The sequence below is a fragment of the Tamandua tetradactyla genome, chromosome X, assembly GCF_023851605.1.
Source record: "Tamandua tetradactyla isolate mTamTet1 chromosome X, mTamTet1.pri, whole genome shotgun sequence".
NCBI lineage: Eukaryota > Metazoa > Chordata > Mammalia > Pilosa > Myrmecophagidae > Tamandua > Tamandua tetradactyla.
The window spans coordinates 123,503,422-123,520,599 of record NC_135353.1 but is presented as its reverse complement, the minus strand read 5'-3'; the positions used below and the strand labels follow the sequence as shown (position 1 = coordinate 123,520,599).

At 40.4% G+C, this 17,178-nt stretch overlaps 1 protein-coding gene across 3 annotated transcripts in view; it reads left to right on the top strand.

Annotated features, from left to right (window-relative positions):
* Positions 1 to 552: 552 nt before the first annotated feature.
* The window catches only part of JADE3 (jade family PHD finger 3), a 260,292-nt gene continuing 243,666 nt past the window's right edge, over positions 553 to 17,178 (top strand). For 2 of the 3 annotated variants that reach the window (XM_077145600.1, XM_077145601.1), the window contains exon 1: positions 701 to 1,002. The gene's annotated coding sequence lies outside the window, so the exon portion shown is untranslated. Of the gene's footprint in view, positions 596 to 700; positions 1,003 to 17,178 lie in introns of those variants that run through there. The other variant, XM_077145602.1, reaches the window with a different exon arrangement.

The following is a 17,178-nucleotide window of genomic DNA, read 5'->3' as shown; positions in this document are numbered from 1 at the left end:
CAGCCTTGCTTTTAAGGCCTTCCAACTGATTCAGTCAGGCTCACCCAGATCATTCCGGATAATCTAACTTTAATTCGTCTGATTAAGTGCTTTAATTATATCTGCCAAATACCTTTACAATAACACCTAGATCAGTGTTGGAATGAATAATTTGAGGTTACAGTCTTGCCAAGCAGACACACAAAAAGCCACACAACACCATAAATCATTAGTGCCTGCAATGGGATAAATGAAGTCTGTTAACAGCCATTATGATTTTGTTATTATAGCTAATTAAAGTACAAATAACCTAAATCAATGGCGGCTGATCACGACTTTGAGCTATGAGAGTTCCACTTACAGAACTTTAGAGTTAGAAGGGGCCACAAAGAGTTTAGCTTGTATTTCAACACAGCCAAGTCACCTCCACCTCGTCCCCTCTGGCTTTTAGTCTGGCTGGAGCTCCTCCCCGAAGCAGCACGCCCAGCAGGAGGGGTGAAGAACCCACCTGAAGGACAAGTGTCGCGAGTGCAGGAGCGTTGGGTGGGCGGAGCTTTGAGACCCTCTGCGCAGGCGACGGCGCCCGCCCGCCAGAAGAGCGCGCGGCCAGGAGACGGTAGGGAGCCTGTTGGGGAGGGCAAGCGCGGCCGGTGGGGGGTGGGAGGAGGAAGGAAGGGGAAGAGGCGGAGCGTGGGAGCGCACAGTGTCAGGAATACAATAGTGCTGCGCGCCGCCTCGGCCGCCGCCACCGTCGCCCAACCGCAAGCTGCCCAGCGCTGAGGCCTGACGGGCCGGGTTGACGAGGGCCGAGGGCGGGAGTTGAGTTGCGGGGGGCTGGCCCTAGCGGATCAGGCGGCCGGGGCTGAGGGGCGGGGGTAGGGAGGGATTGGGGGCAGGTGCGAGGGAGGAGAGAGAAGAAAGCAAGCGGGTAGGGGGGCGGTTACCATCCCTACCAGACTCGCCCGGCACATTGCCGGGCCCTACCGTGGAGACGGGAAGGAGCCGCGACCCCGCTGAGCGAAGGTAGGCGCCACCGAGGCCAGCTGCGGGGCTAGCAGGGTTGCGGGGCGTCGCGCCGACAGAGGGAGCGGTGGCCTCAGGGAGTCGCAGCGGGCGGCGCGGGCGCAACGTCCCAGCCCTGCCTCGCTACGTTTCGGGCCGCTTCGGCCCCACACCGCAGTCCCCTCCCGCGTGCCCGGCGCCCTCGCCCGAGAGCGTGAGTGGGCAGAGTTGGATTCCCGGAGGTCTTTCCCGGGCTAGGCAGTGCCTGGTGGCCCGCGCGGGGGACGCGGAGGGCGGACGCTCGAGGTCGGCAGCCTGTCTTGGCTCCAACCGGGCAGGAATTGAGCGCCATAACTATTGCGGCTGTTTTCTCAGGTGCTTCTTCCCGGTGCTTCCCCGCCCCGGTCCTCTGCTGGGTTTTGAGGTTTGCGGGGTCAAATCCGCGGCTGCACGGATCTGCTCCGCGGGCCGCCTGGGGCGGGATGCTCTGAGGAGAGAGGGCGTGCCCTGGCTGGTTAGATACTGAGGTGAATGTGGGGGGCGGGAAGAACCGAATGCCTAGAGAGGGGAAGACCAGTGGTGCCGGGGAGCAGCGAGGCCGCTGGTGGGCCCCAGTGCCCACCGAGCGCGAGGGCGGGCACCCCGCGGGCTCGCGAACTTTCCCTCCCCCTCAGGTCATTGTTCGGACGCTGCCAGTCGGCTGCCGCCGAGTGCTGGGCGGTCGTGGGAATGGGAAAATCCTGAGGGCTTTCCAACTCTTACCAGAAATTTCTCCCTTGTCTGGGCACGGCAAAGTTAACTTTTTTCTTAAGCCATCAACTTGGTTTTAGTCCCTACGCCTTGGGGGCAATCTGTGTATGTGTGTGTAGAGATAGATTGATTTGGCTCTCTCCAGTCTTTTTCTCCTGCTTTTCAAAAACGCTGCTTCGGGAAGTCTGACTTTAAATTGCACAGGATAACCTGCGTTTATTATTTGTGAGGAGGAAAAAGGGGCGGGATCTCGAATGAGTGACCACTGGTGGTTCTGTGAAGGCCTGTTTAAAAGTTGATATCGTCGGGTAGCCCTGGGGCATGTAGCTCCTAGGCAAGAAACTTGTTTAGTGGGAGCTACTCTGACATTTTAAGTTGAAAGGAAATCCATGGTCTCAGGTATGCGTGAGATTTTGTTATTATTTTTATTGTGAGATCCGTTTATGAAGCTGAAGCTGAGGCTGAGATCCGCCCCCGCCCTCATTGTAAAACCGTGTTGATGATGATTCCAGTGGCCAGGAGGGAAAAGTGATCTCATTCCCTGTACTCAGTCTGATACAGATAGCTGTCTGCTTCTCTGTAAACTCTTGAAATTAATGAAAAATAATTTAGGTAAAAAATGATTGCACAACATCTTGGCTTAGTTTAAGCAGCCTGAGAATCCACTTTCTCAGAGTAGTTAGGTCTTAAATATCTTCCCTGCAGCCACTTCTTGTCAGCCGGGAAAGGGGAGAGTTGTTAAGAGAGGAGTCCGCCTGAGTAAAGTATTGGAGTTTTTATTTAGTTTAATACTTTAATAAGATCTGTAAACAATGGAAATGTGAATCCCAGCTTTTGCACCCCTTGAATATTGTAGTTCTCATGCTTTTGTAGCATCATGTGATTACTCTGCGTAAGTGAGAATAGGTGCGTTTTTAAAGTTTTTTTTAGCCCAGGACTATTCAACCTTCGTGACATATTTTCTTTCTCATTTAAAATGGGGTCTAAGCTTAAATACTTAAACTGTAAAAGATTAATACATCTCTTCAAGGGGTGAGAGGATTACATGAGATCTTAGGGAAGCACTTCTTAAAGCCCAGCACGTATTAAGTTCTCAATCAAATGTTAGCTACCATCATTGCCACATTCTCTACAACTGTGATCTTCATAGTTTTGTTTGCTAAATAGAAGAGCCTTTAATGCAATATTGTCACCTTGAAATAGTTCCTTCATGCTCTGTCCAATGAATTCTGGAATACTCAGGGGTGCAGCTCTGGTTCTAGAATTCATGCTTTCTTTCTCCCCATTTTTGTGAGTCATGTTGCAGTGTCTTGGCAATGTGAAATAAATGCCTTCTTGATCACAGGTAGGGGAAAGTGGAGAAACGGCTTCCCAGCTCCTCCCTGAAGTGTTGGTGATGAGCTGAGAGCCAGCAGTGACTTGGAAGCAACCTTGGGGAAGCCTCTGATGACCTTCTATAGAGGAGATTAACCCTGTGGACTGTAGAGGACGTTATCAGGAACAGGACAGGTGATGGTGCAGGGCTTTCATCATAGTCGAGAAGTGTGGGTTGGCAAGAGTTAAAATACAAAGCAAAGGATGTTGAAATGGGAGGCTTGTAGACTGAGCATGATCCACTGCTTATCTTTTCCCTCCCTTGTGTTGTACCAACTATAAAGACCCATTTCTTTCCTAAGCTACACAAAGCTATCTCTTCTTTTTGTCCATTACTATGAGGTCTGGTTGGAACTGGGCATGCATTTTTTGAGGAGAGATGGAGGTGGCAAAAGGGGTCGGATGTTCTTGAAACCATGGCATTACAAAAGACCCTTAAAAGTCTTATTCCAGGGTGCAGAGATAAGGGCCAAAAAGGAGATTGAACATTATCATAGGGCATAATCCATGTACCTCCTCATGGAGCTAACATGACATGGTAGCTGAGGAAGATAAAGGTCATATACTGAATTACACATTAAGAAACTCTCTTATTAGGGGATAATTTACTATAACCTTTACTAGGTGAGGAGTGGGTATTATGTGACACCTATTTGGAGCTTTCCTGAAATGTCTAATATGGGGGCACTTGACAGTTCACAAGTTTCTCCTTGTTATTCCACTTATAGTGACTGGGAATGTGGAAGTGTTTTGGGTTACGGGGTGGGGAGGATCTAAGATGAGTGGGGTAGACGTGATGAATGCTAACTTCATGAACAAAAGGGTGTTAACTAGTGATCATTACAGGATATTAACTATCACTGAGTTTTCTATTTTCTTGAATCTTTGTGACTCCTCCATGGTTATTTTTGCCTCCCCTCTGTTCATGAACAGTAGCAGCAAAGCTCTTACCGTCTGTTGGGTATTGAATCATGTACCCCACAAAAGACAAGTCTTTATCTACATTCCTATGGGGACCTTTGAAGTTAAAGTGTAGACTCATTTGGAAGTAAGATCTTCAAAGATACCATTTAGATGAGGCCAAATTGAATCAGGATGGGCCTTAATGCATATGACTGTCCTTATAAGGAAAGGAAATTTGAACGTAGTCAATAGGAAGAAGCCAAAGGTTATTAGAAACCAGAAGTCAGCAGAAATGAGAAGAGTAGACAAAAGGAGAGAGAGATTGTCATGTGACAGAGAATTGCAGGAATGTTACAGATGCCTGGAGAAAGGAATCAATGCTAGAATCTTGATATTGGACTTTTAGCCCCCCAAACCATGAGACAGTATGATTCCTGTTGTTAAGTTTACCTGTTTGACAATATCTGTCATAGCGGCCCTGGCAAGCTAAGATACCATCAAACTGCCTCTGTGCTTGTTTTGGGGGACAGCAAGAAAGAAAGAGTCTGAGAAGATCTTGCCTGACCCCATAGCTGGCTTGTGGAAAGAAAACTAAGAACTCAGAAGAATGGGAGACTGAAGAAAGTAAGAGGCCTGGTGTCAAGAGGTGCTAGTAGGGTTTTGACTGATAGGAGACACCTATGGGTTCATGACTATTTTTCACACAGTCACTTAATCTCTACCCCAATCCAGGAGCCATCGTTCTGACCTGCTACCCATGGAGCTCCTTTTTCCACTGATATTGGCTGATAGGCAAGGAAACTCAGGCTTGGAATGGAATGTATTTTTTGGAATGGCTGATGAGAATATGGTGCCAGAGTGGCCAATACACTAGGCCTTGTGCATTGAAATCGCCTGGGAAACTTTTTATCATTTTTAAGATAAAAGAAAAAAACTTGTTTTCATACAATTATAGAACAGTTGCAAGAATCGTACAAAGAACTGTAGTCCCTTTACCCAAGGTTTCCAGTTGTTAACATTCTGCTCCCATTCTTTATCATTTGTTCTGTTTCTTTTTCTCAAGCATTTGAAAGTAACTATTGAGAAATTAGTACGTGTCAAGGGCATCCTGTTGTGAAAGGCTCAGGTGCAGCCACCAGGTACAGCAGACTATTGGCAGTGAGGCAGAGCCCCAGAGGTAGAGTGATATCTACCTATAGCTGTAAAGTACACATTTGTAAATGACGGGGAATCTCTGGTTCCTAATTGTGCCACATTTTAATAGTGTTATGGAAATCTACTTCACTGCCCAATTTTGCAACCATAATATATTTTCAATTTTCATTTAAATTCATTTAGCAAACATATTGATTGAGTGCCTCCTATTTTTTAGGGGTATAAGAGGTGAACAATACTCCATCCCCTTAAGATTTTAGAGTCCCTGGAAAGGAGGTGAGGAAATTTACCATCACAGTCAGGGGGAAGGGTGCTGTGCTGAAAAAGTTCTTAGCAGGAGTGATGGGAACACTAGCCTGGTAAAGCATCTGAAGAGCAAATATGTGGGAGCCATTGGGGATGGATGTAAATGTGAAGATCCATGTTTTAGTTTGTTAATGCTGCTGGAAAGCAATATACCAGGAATGGAACTTATTAAGTTGCAAGTTTACAGTTCTAAGTCCATGAAAATGTTCAAATTAAGTCACCAACAAAAGGTTACCTTCACTCAAGAAAGACTGATGCTGTCTGGAACACTTCTGTCAGCTAGGAAGGCACCTGACTGGCATCTGCTGGTCCCTTGCTTCTGGGCTCTTGCTTTCACCCTCTGTTTCCCATGGGGGTTCACCACTTGGCTGCTCCACAGCTGGGTTTCATCTCTTGGCTTTCCTTGGCTCTCTCCAGGTTCTGGCTTCCTTAGCATCTCGTGGGAAGGTGCATGGTGACATCTGCATATTGAAAAGTCCCTGGCTGTGTCAGCTCTGAAGCTTTTTCCAAAATGGTTCCCTCTTAAAGGACTCCAGTAAGCAACCCCAGCTTGAATAGATGGAGATGCATCTCCATGGAAACAACTTAATCAAAAAGATTACACCCTACAATATTAAATCAGGATTAAAGAACATGGCTTTTCTGGGATGCACAACAGTTTCAAACTGGTCTAATCCATCTTCTCTGAGATGACAAGATTTATGAGTTAGGGAAGCCAGACTATGGACTCATGCCAACTTGGGTTCTAATCCTGGCTCTACCACTTGATCTTGGCGAGTTACTTAACCTCTTTGTGTCTGAGTTTCCTCGACTGCTAAGTGACAACCATCTCTCAGGGGGTGGTTGTGAGAATTGAGGTGATGAAGATAAAGGGCTTTGCATAAAGCCTGGTACTTAATAGTTGCTGTGTAAATGTTCATTTCATCTTCCCTTGCAAAAATAGAGATTATGTGGACGTAGCTTGAAGGTATTAGTTGTTAAGGTGGGACACCAACAGGGTATTTCTATTTTTCCAACAAGAAATATCTGCCCATTGTCCTAAGAGTTATGGTAGAGATGATCGTTTGGAATAATAACAACAGCAGCAGGGATGATTTGCTACCAGTTTCCTGTGTGCTGAGCACTGTGTTAAGTGCTTTACATAGGATAGCTCTCTGATGTCTGAGGCTCACACAGGTGAAGCAAAAGTAACTGGCCCAAGGTCACACAGCAAGTAAGAGGTGAGGGAAACCAGCAGGATGCCCTGGGGCCTGAGGTGTGAGTAGGGTTTAGCAAGGCTAAAAGGGAGAGACAAGAGATTGCCAAGCAGCAGGAACAGCAGTTATTGTGAGGGCACTGTGGCAGGAGAGAGACGTGGAAAGAATCCACAGAGGTTTGGCTAGGACCTAGGGAAAGAGAGGTGAGGTAGGCAGGGATAGATTGACAGGGCCTTGTGGGACCTCATTAAGTAGCTTGTGTTTTATTCCAGGGTCATTGGGATGCTGCTGGAAGATGTTTTCCACCTTTCCTGAACCCATGCACACTACCTACATGCATGCACGTGTGTGTGTGTGTGTGTGTGTGTGTTTAATCTTGAACGGCATCTAATGAGGCCTAAACAGAAGTGGTTTAAAAAAGTCATTTCCTCTTCGGTCCTACCTTGTGACCCAATAAAGGCAATTTCTGGCCCAAGTGTGTAGGTAGGTTTTAAGCAATGTCTACTGCTCACCATTATTAACATGGTGAAAAAGAGTTGCTATGATTCTGGAAGAAGCTGGTCCTGCAGAATGCTTCTAAAATGAGATTTAATTCAGTTCATGTATATAATGCTTTTTCGGCTTCATTAAGGGAGTTCTTTCAGATTTTGCTGAGCCCTGTCAAATATGGAAAAAGAATTTGAGGAAAAAGTAATTCCTGGAAACCTGAGTTGTTCAGTGTTAGAAGTGAAACTCTTGAGTACAAGACTTTGGTTTATATATATCAAGTTAAAGATATTTCAAATACTAAGTGGAAAAAAAATTTTGGTGCCATCTGTGATGGCAGACTGCATTTGTGAGAATATGGCAAGACTTAAGCATTTTTCAATACTTACGTATTCATTTATTCTCATCCAGGTATTAGAGATTTTTCTTTTGAAACTATTCTTACATACAGAGTAGACTTCATGAGAGGAAAACCAGTGTTCCCTTCTCTTTCCTGATATGTAGTGGGCCACAAACATGTTTATTTTCAAGTAACCTGTAGTTGACTTTTGCTGCAAACAAAATATACCCCGAAAATTACTAGATTGAAACAGTCATTTTGTTTGGCTCATGATTCTGTGGGTGGACTAGGCAGTTCTGGTCTGGGCTCTGTCTTGTGTTGGTGGTCAAGTAGGGAGGGTGGTCAACTAGTGGCTGAATGAATTAGGATGGCCTCACTATATATCTGGTAGTTGGCAGGTTATTTGATCTAAGAGGCCCTAAGCTGGGATGGCTCATGTCCACTGCATGTGGTCTCACATTTCCAGCAGACTAGTTTGGGTTTGTTGACATGATAATCTTAGTTTCAAAGAGTAGCAAGCAATGTTAGACACTAGTGTATAAGCACTTTTCAAGTGTCTCCTTGTGTCACATTTGCTGTTGTCCCATTGTCCAAAGCAATTCTGTGGCCAAGGCCAGAGTCATTGAAGGAGAGGACCATCCAATGGTGTGGATAGAGGGAGGCATCATTTCTTCTAGGTCCTCTCAGTAGAGTTGGAAAATATATGTGTATGTACTGACTCTATATTAAGCTAAATATGAATTCATACTGATTTCCTCACTCTAATCTGGTACCACATGGTTCATTCAAGCCTTCCATACTTGCTTATCTGTAACTTACCTCTTCTTACTCAGTAAGAAACCTGAGTCCCGTCATCTGCCATCTGTTTACTTATTTATTCAGCCCCAGTGTACATGAACGTATACTTGTGCAAATAATAGTTTTTGAATTGTTAACCTTTACCGTGGTAAGAAACAACTTCCTCAACTAATGTACAGTGTTTATATACAGTTCCTTTTGTCTTTAGCCTTATAGTTTCAAAAAATATCATAGTTTTCCAGAGTTACTTAGGTCAGTTCCTTTCCCCCCAACCCCTTCAATGAGCTTATGACATACATTTGTAATACAGTTCGATTATTTTGTCACACTCTTCATTCTATCCTGGGATTTCCCCAACCTCTGGTTGATTTTTTTTTTAATTGATTACATTTACGTTCACTTTCTGTGCTCTGAAGATCTGTGGATTTTGACAAATGCATAGCTTCATACATCCACCACTATCACCCTAAAAATTCTCCTGTGCTTTCCCTTTGTAGTCAGTCACTTCCCTTCCCCAACCCCCTGGCACCACTCATCTGTTTTCTATCTCTATAGCCTTGCCTTTTCCAGAATATCATATGAATGGAATCATATGACATTTTAGCCTTTTGGTCTGCTTCTTTGATTTAGCTTCATACATTTAAGACTCATCCATGTTATGCGAATTATTTCTTTATATCATTGAATAATATTCTGTTGTATGAATGCACCACAGTTTTTTACATTCACCTATTGAAGGACAACTTGTTTACTTAAAATTTTTTGGCGATTACAAGTAAAACTGCTGTAAAAATTTATAGGTTTTTGGGCAAACACAATTTTCAGTTCATTTGGGTAAATACATAGGAGTTGGATTACTGAGTCTTTATAAGAAACTGCAAAACTGTCTTCCCTTCCAAAGTGACACTAGCATTTTGCATTCCCATCAGCCGTGAATGAGGGTTCCTGTTGCTGTGTATCCTCATCAGCATTTGGTATTGTCAGTTATATTTTAGTCATTCTAATAGGTATGTAGTAGTATCTCATTGTTTAATATGCATTTCCCTAATGGCATGTGATGTTGAGTGTCTTTTCATATATTTTTCAGCTGTACATCTTTGGTGAAGTGTCTGTTCTGATTTTCTGCCTATTTTAAAAATTGGGTCGTTTTCCTATTGTCGAGTTTTAAGAGCTCTTTATATAAGTCCTTTATTAGCTCTGTGATTTACAAATAATCCCCTCCATTTATAGCTTGTATTTTCATTTCTTTACGGTGTCTTTCACAAAACAAAAAATTTTAAATTTGATGGACTCCACTTTATTAATTTTTTTCTTTCGTGGATCATTCTTTTGGTGTTGTGTCTAAAACTTATTACCAAACCCAGAGTCCCACACACATATTCTCCTAGAAATTTTCTTGTTTTGGGGTTTACATTTATGTCTAAGATCCATTTTGAGTTAATTTTTGTGTAAGGTATGAGGTATGTGTCAAGGTTCATTTTTCTACGTATGGATGTCAGGTGGTTCCAGCTTCATATGTTTAAAAAGACGGTTCTTTTTCCATCGAACTGCCTTTGCACCTGTGTCAAAAATCAGTTGACTGTATTTGTGTGGGCTTATTTCTAGACTTTCTTTTCTGTTGCACTGATTCGTATGTCTGTCATTTTGCCAATACCACACTGTATTGATTACTGTACTTTTATTAAAAGTAAGTCTTGACTGTGTTTTAAAACTTCACCTTCTGTGTGAGACCAAAGGAAGAGATGTTTATTTGGTGCAAATTTATATTTTCTGCAGCACACTGTCTAGTTTAACTTGTGTGTTCGGTTTTTCAAACACCGTAATTACATGCAACCTTTAATAGGGAGCGAGATCTTGTTAGTTTGTACAGATTAGTGTGATGCCCTGATACATCCTAGAGTAATTTGGGCAGAGAATAAAAAAGTATTTGTAAAGTCCCCTTGAGGAACTTGGGAAAAATGTGGAAATATTAAACTTCCCTACCTGAGGAATTCCTGATACTCTCACAAATGTTGGGGACTACCAGTTTAATAGGCCTAGCCCTCGACCTTGGGAGTTGCCCTTATGAAACTTAATCCTGCAAAGGAGAAGCTAAGCCTACTTAGATTTATGCATAAGAGTCACCCCCAGAGAACCTCTGTTGTTGCTCAGATGTGGCCTCTCTCTAAGTCAACTGTGCAGGTAAACTCACTACCCTCCTCCCTATGTGGGATATGATTCCCAGGGCTGTAAATCTCCCTGGCAACATGGAACATGACTCCCAGGGATGAACCTTGACCTTGCATCATGGGATTCAGAAAGCCACCTTGATCAAAAGAGGGAAGAGAAATGAAATAAAATTAAGTTTCAGTGACTGAGAGATTTCAAATGGAGTTGAGAGATTATTCTTATGTATTGTATAGATTCTTCTTTTTAGTTTTTAGTGTGTTAAAATAGGTAGAAGGAAATACCTGAAACTGTTGAACTGGAATCCAGTAGCCTTGGTTCTTGAAGACAATTGTATAACTTATATAGCTTTCACAGTACAACTGTGTAATTGTGAAAACCTTGTGGTTGACACTCTCTTTATCCAGGGTATGGATAGATGAGTAAATAAATAAGCACAAAAAATAAATAAATAATGGGGATAAGGGGTATAGAATGTTTTAGGTGTTCTTTTTCTTTTTTCTTTTTATTGTTTTTATTGACTAATGAAAATGTTCAAAAGTTGATGTTGGTGATAAATGCCCAACTGTATGATGATACTGAGAACCATTGCTTTTACACTTTGGATGATTATATATATGGTATGTAAATATATCTCAATAAAATCGCATTTTAAAAAAATGAAAGGGAATGATCCTGGGTGGGATTTAGGGGGAGAAAAAAGGCTTAGAGGGGCATTATTGGAACATATGAAAAAGTTGGAATATAGACCTTAAGTTTTATATTATTGTCAAATTTCTTCAACTTGATAACTGCACTTAAGGTAGTTACTAAAGTGAAAACTGTTGTTTTCAGGAAATGTACATGGCAGTATTAAGTGTTCAAGGAGCATGAGGTATAAAAACTATGCTCAAGAGCTCATAAAATGGATTGATAAATAGGCATAGGTATAGATAAATAGATTGAAAGATTGGTATGGAAAATGTGTTGAAATATTAAAATTGGTAGATCTGAGTTTCTAGGGGTATGTTGGAGTACTCTGTATGGGGTTTGTATTACTTGTATAACTGCCCTATAAGTTTGAAAGTATTTCAAGATAAAAAGTTAAAAAAAAAAAAAGTAGGTCTTGAAATCAGGTAATCTGAGTACTCTGACTCTTTCTTCTTTTTCAGAATTGTTTAGGCCATTTTAGTACCTTGGCTTTTCTATATAAATATTTTTTTGTTTATGTTTTTGTTTTTGCAGAAGAACAGAGGTATTTTATTTTGTGTTTTTAATTTTCTCACATACAATATTTTTAAACAATTTTTATTGTAAAACATAACATACAAGGAAAAGAAAGAAAAAACATTAATTTTCAAAGTGCATTTTAACAAATAGTTACAAAGCAGATTTCCGAGTTTACCATTCCATTATTTCAGATTTTTCCTTCTAGCTGCTCTGAAACACTGGAGGCTGAAAGAAATATCAGTATAGTGATTCAGCAGTCATACCCATTTGTTCAATCCTGCTTTCTCTGTTATAACTCTTTCTTCTTTGACCCTTGTCCCAATCTATAGGGATCTTTGAGCAATGCCCATTCTAACACTTTCATGTTGATAAGGGTGTTGACAATAAGGGATGGGGGGTTGTAATTAGCTGATAATCTTGGAGAGGCTGGTCCCTCTGAGTTTCAGAATTTATCTTACCTAGGAACTCTATGTAAATTTTTTAATCAACTTGTTGATATCTACAAAAAAAAAAGACTTTGCTGGGATTTTGATTGGGATTGTGTTGAATCTAATCTAAGATCAAATCAGGGAGAACTGGCATCTTAACATTTTGAGTCATCCAATAGTGAACATGGTATATCTCTCCGTTTATTTAGATCTTCTTTGATTTCTTTCATTAGTGTTTTATAGTTTTCCATATAAGATCCTAGTTTGTGTGATTTATACCTAAGTACTTGATTTTGGGAGTGCTATTCTAAATGTGGGGTTTTTTTTTGTAATTTCGAATTTCATTTGTTCATTGCAGATATGTAGGAAAACAGTTGATATTGGTGTACTGACCTTGTTTTCTGTGACTTCACTAAACTTTATTATTAATACCAGGAGAGTTTTTTTTTTCTTCTTTCAGTTATTTGGAGTTTTGTAAACAGATAATCATGTCATATGTGATAAAGACAGTTTTATTTCTTTCCAGTTTGTTTGTTCTTTTCTCATATTCTTGCTTTATTGCACTAGCGAGGACTTCTAGTATAGTGTTGAATACTAGTGGTGAGAGGGAACATCCTTAACTTGTTCTCATTTTAATGGAAAATCATTCAATCTTTCACCCTTAAAAATAATGTTAGATGTTAGGCTTTTTGTATAGACCGTATTGTGCAGAAAAGAATTCGCATAGCAGGCCAAAGGTTGCAGTCTTTAGAAGGCCTACTTGCAGCATTGCCCTTGGGTTTGTGTCTGGGAAATTGGGTTTTCAAAAATAAAAATTTATATTTTACCTTTATTTATTCCTTTTCCAGTGCTCTTCATTTCTGAATGTTAATCCAAGTTTCTGACCTTAATTATAATCTTTCTGTCTGAAGAATTTAACATTTCTTGTAGGGCAGGTTTTCTGTCTTGTTTGAGTCTTCAATTTTTCTTTCTGTTTAAAGGATATTTTCATTGGGTATAGAATTCTAGGTTACCCTCACCTTTTTTTCTTTTCTTTTTGTTTTACAATGGCAGATACCGGGAAACAAACCCAGGTCTCTGGCATGGCAGGCAAGAATTCTGCCACTGAGCCACTGTTGCACCGCACCCCCTGCTCCCCTTTTTAACATATTCTACTGTGCCTTGATCATGTAGTCTCTGGTGAGAAATCTGTAATTTTTATCTTTGATTATCCCTTGTAGTTATAACATCTTTTTTTTCCTCTGACTGCCTTCAAGATTTTCTCTTTATCCTGGGTTTTCAGCAGTTTGAATATGATATGCTTAGGTATGGCTTCTTTACCTGTATTTTTTATTTCTAACATTTCCATTTGATTCTTTTTAAAAAGTTAATTTATTTTTTATTAGATAAATTGTAAGTTTATAGAGAAATCATGCATAAAATACAGACTTTCCCATATACCACCCTATTATTAACACCTTGTGTTAGTGTGGTACATTTGTTACAATTCATGAAAGAACATTTTTATAATTGTGCTATTAAGTATAGTCCATTGTTTACAATAGGGTTCACTATTTGTGTGGACCAGTCCTGTGTCTATTTGTGGTTTTTTTTTTCATTTTTATTCTAGTAACTTACACACAACCTAAAATTGACCCTTTTAACCACATTCAAATATAAATTCAGTGCTGTTAATTACGTACACAGTGTTATGCTACCATCACTAACCATCCATTGTCAAGACTTTACAGTCGACCCAAATAGAAACTGTACAATGTAAGCATTAACTTCCCATCTCCTACCCCCACCCCAGCTCCTCTTTTTGCTGATGTTATCTGTCTGGTATGGCATGTTGTCTTTTTTTCCCGTTACAGTCTTAACATAGTAATAGTTTTTTTTAGTTTAATGTCTGATAGTTCCAGCATCTGTGTCATAACTGAGTTTGGAGCTTATGATTGCTTTGTCATTTGGGATGTTTTATTGCCTTTTTATGCTGCATACGTATTTGTTTGGAAGCTGAACATGTTGTATAGGACAGGAAATACTGAGGTAAATCCTTCATATTTGAATAGTTTGAAGAACTTGAGTTTCTTTCTGCTATGCTTTCAGTGTGGGGGATTTGTGTTAATCTAATCAGAAATTGGCCTGTGCTTTGTGTTTGTTTTTGTTAAAGGCACCAGAGATTTCTGATTCCTCTAGTAATACTTTCTTTTTTTATTCCTTTGTGCTGCTTCCCAAGGGCTTTCTCTTGGGAATCATGTACCACCTGGGAGAGGAAGAAGTTCTCAGATATGATTAAGCCTTAGACTTAGAAAGGTGCTAGAACCTGGGTTTCGAATTGTGACCTTCACAAGTTTTCCTGCTCCTTCTCCAGGAATGGAGCTGTTTCTTTTTTCCCTTGTTCCTTTTCCTCCAGCTGCAGTGGGTATCCTTCAGTTTCCTCAAGCCATGGGTATTAAACCCTTCCCCTGTACATTAAGCCTTTTGTTCTGTACTAAAGATAAAGGAAAGGTATTCATTGTAGGTGTTGTTTTCCTTCCCCAGCTAGCACCATCCTGGGAACTTTCTCTGAGATTCTCCCTGTCCTTACTCTGAGAGTGTAATGGGGTTCCTGGAGGTAAAGCTTGTGAGAAAGTGAGAACCCTCCCCCCTCTCTAACTATGGTACCTAAGAACTTCACACTCCTATGTGTGAAACCCATATTCTGGCCTCCAGTAATTCATTAAGATCTCTAGGACAGTTTTTCTATAGGCTTATACAACTTCTCAAGGCTTCTGTCCCATGTGAGCAAATGCTGGAATCCTGTGTATCCCTGCAGGCCCCTGTCTCTCCAGGTATTAGGATGGTGTTTTACTGTGTGACCTCAGTTCTCTGATGGATCCAAGAAGAGCAATTGGTTTCAGTTTGTCTACCTTTTTTCTTGTAAGGGTGAGAATGATGGCTTCCCGTCACTTTATCTGTTAGAACTGAAGCTGGAAGTCCTAAAATGAATTTTAGAATATACGTAACTGCCTAACTCAGTGTGTTGCACGTAGAAACTCAGTACAGATTACTTCTTTCCTTTTATTTTTCTTCTAACCCCCTTGAATTTTATGGTTTTATGTCTGGGGAATCAGGACGAATTGATTCTGGTTTGGGCTATTTTATGCTTTAAAAACCTCTACAGCACTGGCAATATGTTATTTTTTTGCTCTCTCCCAAAATTTTATCTGTGTTTTTATAATTATAGGGCACATCATTAGCATTCAGCAATAATTTACCTCATTCAAAAATATAGCATGATTTGTTCTACCTAGATTATAGATTTTTTTTTAGTATCATGTCTTTGCCACTTTTGTTCCCTGAAGTGAGTGACCACTGTGATTGTGAGTGAGGCACTAGGTGATAAGTAGAAGGTAAGTCTGACCTGGTAAGTGGAATGTCCCCAAGGGCAATGAAACCTTAGAGGAGGGAGAAATAGTGCAACTTGGGAAATATCTCCATTTCAATCTAGAGGTTTTTTTTAAAAATCTTTTAAACATTCTGTTTTAATTATACTAGTGATACATGAATGTATTCTAGTAAATATTGAAAATTGTAGATAGAACCTTCATCCCATCACATTCTCTTTCCTGGGATTAATTTTTATTACTTATTTTTTTCTATTAGGCAGGTTGCATATGCAGTGCCGCCTAAAAATTTAATGAAGTACTTTTATTTTTAAGGAAATAAGCACTCATGCTCATCTAAGTTTTAAGGAATGTCTATTTAAAGATATGACTGTCATCATTCAGTTTAGGTGCCTGATGATGGTTTTTAAAGGTTCTCTTATTTTGTATACTGTATGGCAGAGTCACATTTCATTCTTTTTCCATGTGAGTATCCTGTTATTGGAACACCAATTTGTTGAATTTCTTTTGCTTGTTTGTTTGTTTACTTGTTTGTTTGTGTTTTGGGAAAGTGCATAGGCCAGGAATTGAACCTGGGTCTTCTTCATGGCAGGTGAAAGTTCTACCACTGAACTACCCTCGTACCCCACCCCCGATGACAGGTTTTTACTTCACATTTTAGTGTAGCTATTTTAATTTTTAAATCCAAAAAACTATTATTTGTTATAGTTTATATTGATAGTAATACTGACTTTTTTGGTATATACTGTTCTATGAATTTTAACATATGTATAAATCAGTATAACCAGTATCACCTACCAGTTAAAGTACAGAGCAGTTCCACACCCCGAAAAACTCCTTTGTGCTGTTATTGGACAAAGGTGGTGGATTCTTTTGCCCGATGCACTCAAATGACCAATTCCTGAGACACCGGGGTTTCAAAGAGAGAAAAACTTTATTACTAGGCACGTAACAAGAGATCACATGGCCTGTCTGCCCAAAATCTGTCTCCCCAAACTGCAGTAATTTTGATAGTTTGATAGCATTAAAAGATGGACAGGTTTTAGAATAATGAGTGCAATGGCCCCAGATGATGTAATTTAATGTAATTTAATTATTGGACATGTGCAGATCCATTACATACTTAGTCGCAGAACATATATAAGGAAATGGTGGCCATAATATGATGATGAACATGAGTTTTAGTATTATAATGGGGTATAGGTGACTTATAGATTAAAGTCTAAGCTGCTGCGTATGTCAGACGCCCATTTTGGGTGGAACCAGTCTCCATTATCAAGATAACTTTGGACTTGGGGTGGGTTAGTTCTGAACGACCCAGGACCCTTCATTAATAAGCATTAAGGGCTGTCTTTAGTGGTTACAAGCCTCTAAAGTTGAAAAACAAGATAAATGGGTATAAGTGAAGGTTAGTCACAGGGTTTTTCAATCACAAGGGCACAAAATAAAGGCTGTACAACTATTACCAGAGATCAAGACAGCTTGTTTACAATGAAAAGATTTCAGGTATTTCCCTCTGTCTACTCCAAACTACCATAAAGCAAAAATGGAATAACTGTATATATGTTATAATAAAAAAGTTTAAAAAAAGGAATATCTATATAATGATTCAGCAATCAAAATCATCCCTTAAATCCCAATTTCTTGGTTACAGTGCTGCCCCTTTAGTTACACTCTCTTCCCTCTCTAACCCCTGGCAACCATTGATCAACTGTTCT